Consider the following 13782-nt stretch of genomic DNA (forward strand, 5'->3'; position numbering starts at 1 on the left):
TTTACAATATTTTTATTAGATTTGTCAGATTTTTTTCTGCAACAGCTGAGGTGTGTATTACGATGTTCTTCAGCAGCTGAGGTGTGTATTACGATGTTCTTCAGCAGCTGAGGTGTGTATTACGATGTTCTTCAGCAGCTGAGGTGTGTATTACGATGTTCTTCAGCAGCTGAAGTGATGTTTTAGATTCCATAAACCATTGAGGCGTGCATTATGATATTCTGCAGCAGCTTAAGTGTTTATTATGATGTTCTGCAGCAGCTTAAGGTGTGTATTATAAGTTACTGCAGTTTTTTTTTCATTCATTTATTAAAACAATGACATAAGAGAATGATCTTGTCATCAGGATCGAGCTTTTCCGATCTTGGTAATTCAGTACAGAAATTGGAGGACGCTACTCTTTTTCACTTTGGCGCCAAAGGCGATCGCTCAGAGGCATTTTTTATGAATGAAAACCCTGAGATGACATCAGTGATAAATGAAAACTATGAAGATGTTTAAAAATGAATCTTCCCCGGAGACGTGTTAGGATGAGATCATCGGATATCTCAGCACGTGACAGGATGGATTCAATGCATCTTAGATGAGGCCGGTCAGACAGCGCAGAGACAAGAGAATCCGTAAACCCCCCCCCCCCCCCCCCATCCTGTGTGAATAAAAGATGACCTCATCCATCGCCATTCAATAGTGATTCTTCCCCGAGCATCGCAAACCCCTGCAATACATAGCAACCTCAGCATCGTATGGGCTCTAAGCAGCATGCCTCCAGCTGTTGCTAAACTAAACTCCCAGCATTATGATCGGGACGCTAATGAGTGTTTATTACAGTGGCCTAAACAATGGACCTCCAGCTGTTGCAAAACTACAACTCCCAGCAAATTTAAAAAATCATTATAAAATATATGCATACAGAACATACATTTGATAATTATAAATATATATATATATATATATATATATATATATATATATATATATTATAGTTAAACAGAAACAAATACACCTATAAAACACAAAAACAAGCCAAAGGCTGTCTGGGCATGCTGGAAGTTGTAGTTTTGCAACAGCTGGAGGCACACCGTTTCAAAAACATTGCATTAGTTGCTCATCGCAGACTGCAGTAGTAATCTATGGTACGTGACATTTACATTCTAAATACTTGATGTATTAGATTTTCCAAGAGATGAAAAAAAAAAGATGAAAAAATAAGATGAAAAGTGAAAAAAAAATCATTATAAAATATATGCATACAGAACATACATATGATAATTTTATATATATATATATATATATATATATATATATATATATTTATTTAAATTATAGTAAATCAGAAACAATTACACTTATAAAACACAAAAACAAGCCAAAGGCTGTCTGGGCATGCTGGGAGTTGTAGTTTTGCAACAGCTGGAGGCACACAGTTTCAAAAACACTGCATTAGCTGCTCATTGCAGACTACAGTAGTAATCTATGGTACGTGACATTTATATTCTAAATACTTAAAATATGAGATTTTCCAAAAGATGAAAAAAAAAAGATAAAAAAAAAAAGATGGAAAAATAAGATGAAAAGTGAAAAAAATCATTAAACATATATTTTATTAGATTTTATAGTAAATCAGCAACAAATACACCGATAAAACACAAAAACAAGCCAGAGGCTGTCTGGGCATGCTGGGAGTTGTAGCTTTGCAACAGCTGGAAATACTTCAAATATTAGATTTTCCAAGAGATGAAAAAAGATGAAAAAATAAGATGAAAAATGAAAAAAATCTTTTGAAAATATATGCATACAGAATAATTTTTTTTTTAAAACACACATATATATATATATATATATATATATATATATATATATATCTTATAGTAAATCAGAAACAATTACACTTATAAAGCACAAAAACAAGCCAAAGGCTGTCTGGGCATGCTGGGAGTTGTAGTTTTGCAACAGCTGGAGGCACACTGTTTCAAATACATTGCATTAGTTGCTCATCGCAGACTACAGTAGTAATCTATAGTACGTGACATTTATATTCTAAATACTTCGTATATTAGATTTTCCAATATATGAAAAAAAAATTTAATAAAAAAAGATTAAAAAATAAGATGAAAAATGAAAAAATCATTAAACATATATTTTATTACATTTTATAGTAAATCAGCAACAAATACACCGATAAAACACAAAAACAAGCCAGAGGCTGTCTGGGCATGCTGGGAGTTGTAGCTTTGCAACAGCTGGAAATACTTCAAATATTAGATTTTCCAAGAGATGAAATAAGATGAAAAAATAAGATGAGAAATGAAAAAAATCTTTATAAAATATATGCATACAGAAATTTTTTTTTATTTTAAAAACACACACACACACATATATATATATATATATATATATATATACGGTATATATGTACAATAGAGAAGATCGCAGCGCACATAAAGTTCCATAAAGTGCAAAATGTATTGTATCCTCACAATATAAGGTGCCACCTTATACGTTGCGACACTGGGCTGCTTATTAGGATTTATATATATATATATTTTATTTTTTTATAGTAAATCAGAAACAATTACACTTATAAAGCACAAAAACAAGCCAAAGGCTGTCTGGGCATGCTGGGAGTTGTAGCTTTGCAACAGCTGGAGGCACACTGTTTCAAAAACATTGCATCAGCTGCTCATCGCAGACTGCAGTATTAATCTATAGTACGTGACATTTATATTCTCAATACTTCATATATTAGATTTTCCAGAAGATGAAAAAAAGAGGAAAAAATAAGATGAAAAACGAAAAAATGATTATAAAATATATGTATACAGAACATACATATGGTAATTATTTTTTAACCCCTTAGGGCCTATTTTCACCTTAAGGACTCAGCAAATTTTCGCTTTTTCCTCCTTCCCTTCTAAAAATCCTAACGCTTTCAATTTTGCACCTACAGACCCATGTAAGAGCTTATTTTTTGCATCACCGATTGTACTTTGCAATGACATCACTTATTTTATAATATAACGTGCGACGAAACCAAAAAAAAAAAATATTTGCGGGATGAAATAAAAAATTTTTTTTTAGCAATTTTGCTACTTTTGGGGGCTCCCGTTTCTACGCCGTGCCATATTTGGTAAAAATGACACCTTATCTTTATTCTGTAGGTCCATACGGTTACAAGGATACCCATTTATATAGTTTTTATTTTAATACTTAAAAAAATATAAACTACATGCACCAAAAATAGTTAGTTTAAAGTTGGCATCTTATGACACCTATAACTTTTTTATTTTTCCCTGTACGGGGCGGTATGAGGGCTCATTTTTTGTGCCGTGGTCTGTTGTTTTTATCGGTACCATTTTTGTTTTCATGGGACTTTTTGATCGCTTTTTATTAATATTTTTATGGTAGATGAAGTGACCAAAAATGCACAATTTTGGACTTTGGTATTTTTTTACGTGTACGCCATCAACTGTGTGGTTTAGCTAACCTAATATTTTAATAATTCGGACATTTGCGCACGCGGCGGTACCACATATGATTATTTTTATTCTTTATTACATTATTTTATTGAAAAAATGGGAAAAGGGGGGTGATTGAAACTTTTAATAGGGAAGGGGTTAATGAACTTTTATTTAAAAAAAATGTTACACTTTTTTTTTTTTGCCCTGATCAGTGTAAACAGTGATTTGCTGCTCTAGACTGGCATGGAGCAGTAGATCACCGATCGGACAACGGAGAGACAGGTGAGGACCCTCCCGTCGTCTGGTAAGCTGATCGGGACATTGCGATTTTGTCGCGATAGTACCGATCAGCTCTGCTGAGCTGCTGGGATTCTTTTACTTTTGTTTTAGATGCCGCGATCAAAGTTGATTGCCGGGCATCGGCCCGATCGGCGTGCCCGGCATTAGCTGTGGGTCCTGGCTGCCCGTAGCAACCGGGACCCACCAGGTTTAACTCTTTCTCTGCTGGTGAGAAAGGTTTAAACCCGTTATACCGGATCAGGGCGTACAGGTATGCCCTGAGTCCTTAAGGATCAGGGATGCAGGGCGTATGCCCTTAGATTTTATAGTAAATCAGTAACAGATACACTGCTAAAACACAAAAACAAGCCAAAGGCTGTCTGGGCATGCTGGGAGTTGTAGCTTTGCAACAGCTGGAGGCACACCGTTTAAAAAACACTGCTCATTGCAGACTACAGTAGTAATCTATGGTACGGGATATTTTTATTCTAAATACTTAAAATATAATATTAAAAAAATAATATTAGATTTTCCAAAAAGATTAAAGATGAAAAAAATCTTTAAAAAAGCTGAATATATATATATATGAATTAGTTATTTATTTTACAATATTTTTTATTAGATTTTTTTTATTAGATTTTATAGTAAATAAACGTATAAAACACAAAAAATAAAAATACCTTCTTCCTATTTCACTTCACATTTTCGTTAATCTCTATGGAGGGGAATTTAACATTGTGTTTTAATCTCTTTTGGTGGTAAATTGTTAAAAAAGATTTGTGCAATAGGTAAAAAAAAAGTAGCTAAATTTTTGCACAAATCATTTAGATTAAAAAAAAAATAAAAAAAAATAATGAAAAACATTATTTAATGTAGAGTGGCAGGGTTAGCTTTTTTTGATCATTCAATAATGAACTGTGACTTTTAAACATCGTTGCAAAATTTTGGCGCAGACACTCAAATTTTGCCGCAATCCACCCCAGCTCGGACCATGTTCCCAAAAGGGAATTTCCAAACGGCATTGTGCAGAAAGAGTCAGCTTGGAAATTCCGTTGCAGCAGAGTCCCATTGTTCACAATTGGATTCTGCTGCACCCTGCACGCGGCAAAATTTCTGCGGCGGAAACATCTGCCATGGAAATTTCCAATACTGCCATCTGCGGAAAGAGTTGGCACGTCAATTTTTTCCGTAAAATCTGCTAGAAAATTGCATTGCCGTCTATTTCGAAGCGGTCCCACTGTCTGCGGAATGTCCTTTGGAAATTTTACAGATGGACATTCAGGAAAACAAACAAACAGTGTGAATATACGCTTAGGCTTAGGCTCACACGGGCAGCGGAGCGCCTGCAGAACATGGACCTCTCGGAATCTCATAGACAGCAATGCATATCCGTGTGGAGCTCATAGAAAGAAAAGACAGGTCTATTCTTTCTGCAGATATCGGGGTTTTCGGCGTGAAAATTCTGAAAATGTGAGCAGCAGAATCCCATTGAAATCAATTGGACTCTGCTACTGTGGAATCTCTGTGCGGAATTCCACTATGTGAACATAGCCTCAGAAAAATGGAGACATGTTCACCCGCTGTATGTATATCTGTCTGTAATAACATTTGTATGAACATCCCATTCTGATGTCAGAACTTCATAAATATACAAAGATTAGCGGCACTGTACAGGCGCTGCTTATCGTTCTCCGCAGTGGTAACCTGTCACATCACTCTTGCATGAAGTTCCTTCCTATGTGCCAACCATTGAGTGGCTGATATGTAGCACTTTAAAGGAGTACTCCGCTGCTCAGCATTCGGAACAAACTGTTCCGAACGCTGGAGCAGACACCGGGAGATCTTAACGTCATAGCCCCGCCCCCTCTATGCAAGTCTATGGGAGGGGGCGTGACGGCCGTCACGCCCCCTCCCATAGACTTGCATCGAGGGGGCGGGGGGGACGTCATGAGGGGGCGGGGTTATGACATCACAAGCTCACGGCTCCAGCGTTCGGAACAGTTTGTTCCAAACGCTGAACAGCGGAGTACTCCTTTAAGAGTTTTTCTTTATATATATTTCTTTATATATATATATTGTTGCAGCTGCTGTAGAACGTCATTATACTCACCTTGGCTGCTGCAGAACACTGTAAGGGTTCCTCTTGAATTCTCCGCTTAGAAATACATTGATCCCTCAACATACGATGGTAATCCGTTCCAAATGAACCATCGTTTGTTGAAACCATCGTATGTTGAGGGATCCGTGCAATGTAAAGTATAGGAAGTTGTACTCACCTGTCCTCACCGCTCCGGACCGTCACCGCTGCCCTGGATGTCGCCCTCCATCGCTGTCGCCGTGTCCCCGAGGTGTCCCCGCCGCTCCGGACCGTCACTGCTGCCCGGGATCGTCACTCTTCATCGCCGCCATCACGTCGCTGCGCACACCGCTCCTATTGGATGACGGGACGGCGTGCGCGGCAACGTGATGACGACGAAGGAGAGCGACGGCCATGCAGGGGATCCTGAAGAGGACGCGCCGGAGCCCCCAGGACAGGTAAGTGAACGTCAGCGGACCACACGGGGCACCATAAATGGCTATCCGGTGGCAGCTGAAGCAGTCTGCGCTGCCGGATAGCCGTTTATGCGATGGCCCCGACATACAAAAGCATCGTATGTTGATGCTGCCTTCAACATACAATGGCCTCTGAGAGGCCATCGTATGTTGAAATGATCGTATGTCGGGGCCATCGTAGGTTGGGGGGTCACTGTAATTAACATCTACTTTGCCACTGACTTCAATGTAATGACTCTGCACTGTTCAAGCTGCGTAAATTCCGCTAGAAGAAAGAACATGTTCATTCCTCTTGCGGAATACACGAGCAGAAATCCATTGAAATCAATGGTAAAAAAATTTCCGCATGGAATTTGTGCGAAAATTCTGCACAGAAAAAATAAATAAATAAAAAGGGAAATTCCAATTGGTGGTTGTAGTCCAGCAAAAAAAAAAAAAAAACTGTTTACTTCTATATTCCGTGCGGAAAATCTGTGTTAATTCCAAGTGATTTTTGCGCAAAATTCTCATGGAGAGAAAAAAAACTAAATTCCACTGCAGAATTTTTATGCGAGGATTCCTCTCCTATTCCTCAGTGTGAACGCACCCTAATACACACTTTAGGCTTCTTTCACACTATCATTGAGCTCCATCGGAAAACGGCACGGGGCAGAACGGGTCCCAATGGATTCCATTGACTATAACTGGTCCGTCGGACGCCATTTTTTTTTAGTGAGAGTAGCGGAAGAAAAAGACGGCGAATGTAGTAATTGTTATCCCCTTATTTTTTTACATCTGCTGCCTGCCGGGTCACAACGGCAGTGTGAAATAAGCCTTAGCTGCTGCAGAATCATATAATACATACCCCAGCTGCTGCAGAACCTTATAACACACACTCTCAGGCACTGCAGAACCTAATACCACACTTCTGCTGCTGCAGAACCATATAATACACACATTAGCTGCTGCAGAACCTCATAATACACACCTTAGCTGCTGCAGAACCTCATAATACACGCCTTAGCTGCTGCAGAACCATATAATACACACCTTAGCTGCTGCAGAACCATATAATACACACCTTAGCTGCTGCAGAACCATATAATACACACCTTAGCTGCTGCAGAACCATATAATACACACCTTAGCTGCTGCAGAACCTCATAATACACACCTCAGCTGCTGCAGAACCTTATTATACAGGCCTTGACAAATTTGTGTTGAAAAAAGTAAGATTTTTTTTTAAATGATAAGCACAATTTTTAATTTTTTTTAACTTTTTTTTTTTTAAATCAGCAATGTTGTCTTTTACCTTTATGCCGTTGACTGTATGGAATCAGGAATTTGATCATTTAAAGGGGCACTCCAGTAGAAAACATATATATTTTTTTTAATCAATTGGTGCCAGAAAGTTAAACAGATTTGTAAATGACTTCTATTAAAAAAAATCTTTACCCTTCCAGTACTTATTAGCAGCTGTTTGCTGCAGAGGAAATTCTTTTCTTTTTGAATTTATTTATTTTTTGTCTTGACCACAGTGCTCTCTGCTGACACCTCTGTCCGTGTCAGGAACTGTCCAGAGCAGCATAGGTTTGCTATGAGGATTTTCTCCTGCTCTGGACAGTCCCTGAAACGGGCAACAGGTGTCAGTAGAGAGCACTGTGGACAAAACAAAAAAAGAAATTCAAAAATAAAAGAATTTCCTCGGTAACTCTTTTATATTTTCATCCACAGACTAGTATGAGGGCTTGTTTTTTGCGCGACTAGTTGTCCTGCATAATAACATCACTCACTTTACCATAAAATGTATGGCGAAACAAAAAAAGTACTATTTGTGTGGGGAAATTAAAAAGAAAACCGCAATTTTGCACATTTTGGAAGGTTTCGTTTTCACGCCGTACAATATACGGTAAAAATGACGCGTTCTTTATTCTTCGGGTCAATACGATTAAAATGATGCCCATGATAATATACTTTTCTATTACTGTTGCGCTTAAAAAACAAAAATCGCAAACTTTTTAACCAGATTAGAATGTTTAAAATCTTTCTATTTTGATGACCTATAACTTTTTAATTTTTCCGTATAAGTGGCGGTATGAGGGCTCATTTTTTGCGACATGATCTGTACTTTTTATTGATTCCACATTTTTGCATATAAAACTTTTATTAATTTTTTTATTTAAAATTTTTTGTTTATTTTTATAAAATGTGACCAAAAAGCAGCAATTTTTTTTTTTTTTTTTTTTTACGTTCACGCCGTTCTCCTACGGGATCAATAACATTATATTTGAATAGTTCGGACATTTACGCACGTGGCGATACCAAATATGTGTATTAATTATTTTCTTTTACACTTTATGGGGGTAAAATGGGAAAAAAAGGACATTTTACATTTTTTTGAGGGGAGGGGATTTTTCACATTTTTTTTAAACTTTTTTTTATTTTTTTACTTCCCATAGGGGACTGTCTATAGCAATCCTTTGATTGCTAATACTGTGAAGTGCTATGCATAGGGCATAGCACTGATCAGTGTTATCGGTGACGCCAGGAGACAGACGGAGCCAGGGGAGGGGACCTCCGGCCGCCATGCTGGATGATCGGATCCCCTGTATTGATCACGGCATCTGAGGGGTTAATGGCAGACATCCGCGCGATCGTGGATGTTGGCCATTACCAGCGGGTTCCTGGCTGCTGATAGCAGCCGGGACCTGCCGCACATTCAACCCCTTCACGACAATGCTGGGAGTTGTAGTTTTGCAACAGCTGGAGGCACCCTGGTTGGGAAACACTGGTTTAGTCACTAGGGCTGAGTCCCCGCACTATGTTGCTGGAGGAGGATGTCCTGGTCAGGCAGGTCCTAGAGGGGGTTGACATACCTGTGATATACGTTGCTGACCTACAACGCCAGCGTCAGGTCCCGGCTTCTATCTGTGGGCATTACTCTGATGTCTATCCTTTAACCCCTTAACGACAATGGACGTAAATGTACGTCGTGCTGCCGTGGTACTTAACGCACCATGGCGTACATTTACGTCCGCAACGTGTACATGTAGGTCAGCAACGTATATCACAGGTATGTCAACCCCCTCTAGGACCTGCCTGACCAGGACATCCTCCTCCAGCAACATAGTGCGGGGACTCAGCCCTAGTGACTAAACCAGTGTTTCCCAACCAGGGTGCCTCCAGCTGTTGCAAAACTACAACTCCCAGCATTGTCGTGAAGGGGTTGAATGTGCGGCAGGTCCCGGCTGCTATCAGCAGCCAGGGACCCGCCGGTAATGGCGAACATCCGCGATCGTGCGGATGTCCGCCATTAACCCCTCAGATGCCGTGATCAATACAGGGGATCCGATCATCCAGCATGGCGGCCGGAGGTCCCCTCCCCTGGCTCCAGCCGTCTCCTCGGGTCTTCTGCTCTGGTCTGAGATCAAGCAGATCAGAGCAGCAGATCACCGATAATACTGATCAGTGCTATGCCCTATGCATAGCACTGCACAGTGTTAACAATCAAAGGATTGCTACAGACAGTCCCCTATGGGAAGTAAACAAAATTTAAAAAAAAATTTGAAAAATCCCCTCCCCTCAAAAAAGTGTAAAAGAAAATAATTAATACACATATTTGGTATCGCCGCGTGCGTAAATGTCCGAACTATTCAAATATAATGTTATTGATCCTGTAGGAGAACGGCGTGAACGTAAAAAAAACTAAAACCTAAAATTGCTGCTTTTTGGTCACATTTTATAAAAATAAACAAAAAATTATAAAAAAATTAATAAAAGTTGGCTGTCCGGGCATGCTAGGAGTTTTAGTTTTGCAACAGCTGGAGGCACCCTGGTTTGGAAACACTGGACTAAACACTCGCTCCTGTCATGAGCAGAGCGCCTGAAGCCGGGCCAGAATCAATGAAGCAGGTGGTGCCAGGCACAATCTGAGGCTGCCATACGCAGGACTGACAAAAACCTGGGCGCGAAAACGAAATCCTAAGTCGCCATGGCAACCTGGGATTTTTATTTTTTGTCAAGCCCCGTTATAATGCACATCTCAAATGCTGAATTACCTCATAATACACACACCTCAGCTGCTGCAGAATCTCCTTACCGGTGTTGTGCACGAATATTCGTAAGGCTAATTTTCAGCGCGAATATCGGCACTTGGCGATTTCGCGAATATTTTTAATATAGTGCTATATATTGGTAATGAGGAATAATCAGGGGTTTTTTTTCACATGCAAATTTTTAGGTAAATTTTCCAAAAAAAGTGAACGAACGTAGGGAATTTCACGGACATCGGACAAAATGTCGTCAATATATTCACAAAATATTGCGAATTCGAATATGGGCCCTGCCGCTCATCACTACTCCTTGCTGCTTCAAAACCTGATAGTAAAGACCTCAGCTGCTGAAGAACCTCATAATACACACCTCACATGCTGAAGAACCTGATAATAAACCTTACAACTGCTGCAGAACCTCGTCATTCACCCTCAGAAGCTGCAGAACCTCATAGGAGACCTGAGCTGCTGCAGAAGCTCATAATAGTTATCTTAGCTGCTGCAGAACATTATTATACACTCCTCGGCTGCTGCAGAACATCTCAAATTCTGAAGAAACACATTGCAACTGCTGCAGAACATCATAAAACACACCACAGAAACTGCAGAAACTCATATTAGAGATATCAGTTTCTGCAGAACATCATAATACACATTATCTGCTGCAAAACATCATACATACCTCAGCTGCTGCAGAATCTCCTTACATAATAAAGACCTCAGCTGCTGCAGAACATCATAATACACACCTCAAGTGCTGCGGATTATAGATACCTCAGCTGCTGCAGAATCTCATCATACATACCTTAGCTGCTGCAGAACAATATAATACACACCTCAGCCGCTGCAGAACCTCATTATACACTCTTCAGTTGCTGTTGAACCTTATGCCACACACCTCGGTTGCTGCAGAACCTTATACCACATCCCAGTTGCTGCAGAACCTCATAATACACCTCAGCAGCTGCAGAGCAATACACAACTCGCTGCTGCAGAACAATATTATACACACCTCAGCTGCTGCAGAGCAATACACAGCTCGCTGCTGCAGAACAATATTATACACACCTAAGCTGCTGCAGAACATTATAATACACACCTCAGTTGCTGCAGAACAATATAATACACACCTCACCTGCTGCAGAACATTATAATACACACCTCAGCTGCTGCAGAACAATATAATACACACCTCAGCTGCTGCAGAACAATATAATACACACCTCACCTGCTGCAGAACATTATAATACACCCCGCAGCAGCTGCAGAACATTATAATACACCCCGCAGCTGCTGCACAACATTATAATATACACTGCAGCTGCTGCAGAACAATATAATACACACCTCAGCTTCTGCAGAACATTATAATACACACCTCAGCAGCTGCAGAACATTATAATACACCCCGCAGCTGCTGCATAACATTATAATACACGACTCAGCTGCTGCAGAACATTATAATACACACCTCACCTGCTGCAGAACATTATAATACACCCCGCAGCTGCTGCAGAACATTATAATACACCCCGCAGCTGCTGCATAACATTATAATACACGACTCAGCTGCTGCAGAACATTATAATACACACCTCACCTGCTGCAGAACATTATAATACACACGCAGCTGCTGCAGAACAATATAATACACACCTCAGCTGATGCAGAACATTATAATACACACCTCAGCTGCTGCAGAACATTATAATACACACCTCACAGCTGCAGAACATTATAATACACACCTCAGCAGCTGCAGAACATTATAATACACCCCGCAGCTGCTGTAGAACATTATAATACACCCTGCAGCTGCTGCAGAACATTATAATATACACTGCAGCTGCTGCAGAACAATATAATACACACCTCAGCTGCTGCAGAACATTATAATACACGACTCAGCTGCTGCAGAACATTATAATACACACACAGCTTCTGCAGAACAATATAATACACACCTCAGCTGCTGCAGAACATTATAATACACATCTCAGCTGCTGCAGAACATTATAATACACGACTCAGCTGCTGCAGAACATTATAATACACACACAGCTTCTGCAGAACAATATAATACACACCTCAGCTGCTGCAGAACATTATAATACACGACTCAGCTGCTGCAGAACATTATAATACACACACAGCTTCTGCAGAACAATATAATACACACCTCAGCTGCTGCAGAACATTATATTACACACCTCAGCAGCTGCAGAACATTATAATACACCCCGCAGCTGCTGCAGAACATTATAATACACACCTCACAGCTGCAGAACATTATAATACACACCTCAGCAGCTGCAGAACATTATAATACACACACAGCTTCTGCAGAACAATATAATACACCCCGCAGCTGCTGTAGAACATTATAATACACGCCTCACCTGCTGCAGAACATTATAATACACACCTCAGCTGCTGCAGAACATTATAATACACACGCAGCTGCTGCAGAACAATATAATACACACCTCACAGCTGCAGAACATTATAACACACATCACAGCTGCAGAACATTATAATACACACCTCACCTGCTGCAGAACATTATAATACACCCTGCAGCTGCTACAGAACATTATAATATACACTGCAGCTGCTGCAGAACAATATAATACACACCTCAGCTGCTGCAGAACATTATAATACACACCTCACCTGCTGCAGAACATTATAATACACACCTCAACTGCTGCAGAACATTATTATACACACCTCAGCTGCTGCAGAAAATTATAATACACACCTCAGCTGCTGCAGAACATAATACACACCTCAGCTGCTGCAGAACAATATAATACACACCTCAGCTGCTGCAGAACATTATAATATACACCTCGCAGCTGCATAACATTATAATACACACGCAGCTGCTGCAGAACAATATAATACACATGCAGCTGCTGCAGAACATTATAATACACACCTCACAGCTGCAGAACATTATAATACACACCTCAGCAGCTGCAGAACATTATAATACACACCTCAGCTGCTGCACAACATTATAATATACACTGCAGCTGCTGCAGAACAATATAATACACACCTCAGCTTCTGCAGAACATTATAATACACACCTCAGCAGCTGCAGAACATTATAATACACCCCGCAGCTGCTGCATAACATTATAATACACGACTCAGCTGCTGAAGAACATTATAATACACACCTCACCTGCTGCAGAACATTATAATACACACGCAGCTGCTGCAGAACAATATAATACACACCTCAGCTGCTGCAGAACATTATAATACACACCTCACAGCTGCAGAACATTATAATACACACCTCAGCAGCTGCAGAACATTATAATACACACCTCACCTGCTGCAGAACATTATAATACACCCTGCAGCTGCTACAGAACATTATAATATACACTGCAGCTGCTGCAGAACAATATAATACACACCTCAGCTGCTGCAGAACATTATAATAC

The 13782-nt window shown here is 39.9% G+C and overlaps 1 protein-coding gene across 2 annotated transcripts in view; it reads right to left on the reverse strand.

The window, feature by feature from the left end:
- Positions 1 to 13782, reverse strand: part of RPIA (ribose 5-phosphate isomerase A) — a 102941-nt gene that overhangs the window by 72378 nt on the left and 16781 nt on the right. Inside the window, exon 1 of one of the 2 annotated variants that reach the window (XM_056553950.1) lies at positions 11127 to 11337. The exons of the other annotated variant lie outside the window; for it this stretch is intronic. The gene's annotated coding sequence lies outside the window, so the exon portion shown is untranslated. Of the gene's footprint in view, positions 1 to 11126; positions 11338 to 13782 lie in introns of those variants that run through there. 2 annotated transcript variants of the gene reach the window in all.

The sequence above is a fragment of the Hyla sarda genome, chromosome 1 (genome assembly GCF_029499605.1).
Source record: "Hyla sarda isolate aHylSar1 chromosome 1, aHylSar1.hap1, whole genome shotgun sequence".
Lineage (NCBI taxonomy): Eukaryota > Metazoa > Chordata > Amphibia > Anura > Hylidae > Hyla > Hyla sarda.